This window comes from Alnus glutinosa, chromosome 10 (assembly GCF_958979055.1).
Source record: "Alnus glutinosa chromosome 10, dhAlnGlut1.1, whole genome shotgun sequence".
Classification (NCBI taxonomy): domain Eukaryota; kingdom Viridiplantae; phylum Streptophyta; class Magnoliopsida; order Fagales; family Betulaceae; genus Alnus; species Alnus glutinosa.
This window is the reverse complement of record NC_084895.1, coordinates 14235001-14239192: the sequence shown is the minus strand read 5'-3', so window position 1 is coordinate 14239192 and position 4192 is coordinate 14235001. Positions and strand designations below refer to the sequence as shown.

Below are 4192 nucleotides of genomic sequence, written 5' to 3'. Positions count from 1 at the left end.
ATTTATATGCCAACTTTCGAGATAAAGAATTTCGGGGGGTGGCCTTGAAGGAATTGTTGTGGAAGGCCACATCGTCTTATACTGAGGTCGACTTCAGATTTCAGATGGAAGAGATTAAGAAAGTCAGTCCTGATGCCTTTGACTACCTATACAAGATTGACTCTAGTGGATGGTCAAGAGCATGGTTCAGCTACTATCCTAAATATGACCTCCTTGTTAACAATGGTTCAGCTAGGACTAATATTGATGGAAGAGGGAGAGTATTTGGGTTGACCCCAAGAACCCCACAAGTTGCAGAACATGGTGCGGCGACAACATCCTCAACACCAATGAAAGGAAAAAGGATCGCCCATACCATTGAAAAAGGATTACAAATTATGGAGTCAAAGCCGAAAAGGAAAAGACCAGAATGGAAGCATTGAAGTTTCTGATATTGAACATGTTTTTGTTTTTTGGAATATAATGGCATTTTGTATATAGGAAAGGGTTGGACATGTAGTTTATGTAAGTTGGACACTTTTGGTTTGGCTTATGAAAATTGGACAGGTTTGGTTTATGGTGTAGTAAATGCATGGTTTTGGTATGTTTGGACAGATTTGGTTTATGAATGCATGGTTTTGGTATGTTTGGACAGATTTGGTAAATGCATGGTTTTGGTATGTTTGGACAGATTTGGTAAATGCATGGTTTTGATATGTTTGGATAGATTTGGTTTATGGTGTGGTAAATGCATGGTTTTGGTAAATGGGTTTGGACAGGTTTGGTTTATGGCGTAGTAATTATGCTTAACACAAAATTAGAGTGGACATACTTGGCTACTATATCATACAACCGGACTCAAATAAGTTCAGGTTCAACACACATACATTTTTCATTTCCAAAACATCATCCATTACGCACCAATTATGGTCTACATAAAGTAACATTCAACACCACCCTAAACAGTAGCACCATAAACACATACAAAAAATGGATGATGTGTACAAAACAAAATCACCATAAACACATCACCCTAAACCCTAAACAACATCACCCTAAATCTTCATGGTAACAACATATGATCATGTTTGGAATTGAATACACCCTTCGATTATGATCCAACCATAAATAGATACACAATCATCAATATTCATGTACATACAATTATTGTCTTATAAATCTTCTTCATTGTTTGGTAATTGATCCCCTGAATCTCGATTTCTTTACGAAGGGCGGCATTTTCAATCTCCATATTTGCCCTCGACTTTGCAACTTCAGCTTCAACTATAAGTTGGCATCGTTCGGCTTCTTCTATCCCCATATTCGCCTTCAACTTTGCAACTTCAGTTTCAACCATTGTACGACATCGTTCAGCTTCTTAAATCAAACTTAAATGTCATTCACGCAAACGACCTACCACCCTCTCTCCATGTGAACACATTTTGGGATCAACCCATTGCCAAAAACCACAAGCTCGGTTTATCTGCAAAACGATAACAAAAAATAAATAAAAATAAGAAATAAACAAATAGAAACAAAGGTTATTTCTGGCTTATGTTATTTGAAAATTAATTGTCATAGGTTATTTATGCACTTTTCCATATCATTTCAAAACTCATTAATCTTCAGAAAATTATCAAAGGATAATACATGCTCAAAAAAAAAAAAACTACAATAATTGCATGACGAATGGGGCCATAAATAAATCCTGTAAAAATGTACATTGTATCTCTTAGCACAGTAACATTTTCAATTAAAAATTTGAAACGTTACTGCCAAATAAAAATCAGACAAATCCATTTTTTTTAATTTTTTATTTTTATATAAGTACAGTAAAAGGTAGAATTGAACTAAGCAGCATTGCTCTTCTTAAAAATTACTGTAGATGTTTGGTTAACAGATATGCGACATACCCAGCTGAAAATATACACTTAAAAGTCTAAACCCTAAATTACCTTGTAATTCTGGCATTTTAGAAACCTTCTACCGAAATTTTTTTCGGTGTAGGAGGTTAACATACAAGCCGGACGCTCGCAATAACAGATCGGCTTTATTGCAGAAGTTGCCCCACTCCTTGTCGAATCCGACTCCGTAGAAGCAGTGCCTGATGGTTGCATCTTTGGGAAATGGTGCGAAACTGGTTAGAAATGTCGAAAATTGGAAGCCCACTTCGAAAACCCTAGTTCCTAGTTCTTGCAAAACCGTTGGTGAAGGAGATGAGAAAAATGTGCGAAAACTAGTCCCTCTCATTTCGAAAAGTCTAACACGCATGAGGATATATAGGCTGGATGAGGCGGGGGTATTTTGGGGAGGCAATCCATCTTAAACGGTCACGTGACTTGCACGTGATCGACTTTCTGTACAAACGGATGGGCGACTGGACGAAAGGTCGATTTTGTCACACGTTGGCAAGTTCGTGAGGGTCATGTATCAATTTTGGTACATTGGGGGTAAATCGCTACACCATGAATAAATCAGAGAGGTTAAGTGTAATTATCCCATTAGTTATAAATTGCATGGTAATTAAAAATTTGGGAGAATACTGTAGATTGCAATAGTTATATGTGCTTTTAAAAAAAATAAAAAATAATTGTATCCGTGCAATTCGATGATTTTGATGGCATTGAACATCATTTTCCGATGGATTTTCCGTCGGCTCCAGAAGCCTTTATACATAGCTCTAAATTCATTTTCATACTATTTTGTTTGATAACGAGCATTATTTCTAGAAATAAAGATAAGGAGCCAAGTTAATTGTTTACTTTTTGGCCTACTTTAGTCTTAATCAACCTTGCTGTTTGTGACAGCTTTTGCTGAATGTGGTGTCTGTTGACTTTTGCTTAAGTAAGCCTGATAGATATTTTTATTTTTTATAAGTAATCGATATTTCATAGAAAAGCAAAGGCGCAATTTAGGTACACAGGAAGCATACAAGAGAGGAGAAAAAAGAAAAACAAAATCATGAAAACTAAGCACATTATGAAAAACATGAAAGATCTTTTTTCTTAAGTGGTCTTATTAATGTTCTATGAGGTCTATGAGTCTTTGCTGCAAAAGATTCATTAATCATACAAATTTCATACATATGAAGTTTATATGTATTTTAGTTGGGACTTTGGTCCTTTCTAATCTGAATACAGACAGCCCCCCCCCCCCCCCCCCCCCCCCCCCTTCCCCTCCTTACTTGACAGTGTATTGCTTTGGCAGGAAAATATAGAGATGCATTTGCAGGAGAAGACCAATCAGGCTGATGTAGTGTGCTGCTTGCAGCATTTGCAGGTTTTGTATTTCTTTTCCTTGCTGTCTCTGTCTCTGTCTCTCTCTCATGGTTCTGTACTTCCCTTCAGAGTATCAGGTTCCAAATCTTAAGAAGCATTTATACTTGCAGTTGTGCTTCGAAACTGAGGAGAGAGCAAGGAAACTTCTACAAAATGTGTCGTCATTGCTGAAACCGGGGGGTTATTTTTTTGGTATTACTCCTGACTCATCTACAATATGGTATGAAATGGTGATTGTTGTAGACCTATTGTTCTTGGAGTTTTTTGTTAATTTCATTGGGATTTGATGTGTTTTCTTATTTGTATGTATTCAGATAAATAGTTAGTGCTTTCAGCTGTTTATAGCAATTTGGTGATTGCTTAATTGTTTATGTATATTGGTAGCTTTTCTTGGTACTGAAACTAAGATAATGTGACCTGTCACTGCTTGCTCTCTCTCCTTCAGTTGATTTGGTATCCTGGACTGAGGTCGATGCTTTAACCAAATTATGGAGAACTTTAAGTTGATTTCGGTTTCCATATATATATAACCATAGACATGTTCTTGGCTTGCGGTTTGAATTAGAAAGATTCTGTATTGGAATTATCAAACATTTGTAATTTCATTTTATTTAACATGTTAAGTATAGAGGCAATTTTCAGGTCAAGCCTGAGATTGTCAACCTTCAACTTCTTTGAATAAAAACAAAACTTTCTTTGCAGTGATTGACACTCTCTCTGGCTGCGTGTTAATTCAATCCTTTAACATTGCTCTTTGAGCCAGGACTCCTCTAGCTTTGAGCTCAGGTTTCTTTGATCTTTTCTTCTATTCATGACATTGCTAATATCTGATCGTGGCAATCAATGTTGTATGAGATCTTTCTTATGAGAACATGTGAGTTGTACTACCAATATTAACATTACGGCTATGCAGGTAAAAGTACCAGAAGAATGTT

General features: G+C 36.3%; 1 pseudogene; it reads left to right on the top strand.

Annotated features, from left to right (window-relative positions):
- Positions 1-3155: 3155 nt before the first annotated feature.
- LOC133879936 (mRNA cap guanine-N7 methyltransferase 2-like) overlaps positions 3156-4192 on the top strand; it is a 3077-nt pseudogene continuing 2040 nt past the window's right edge.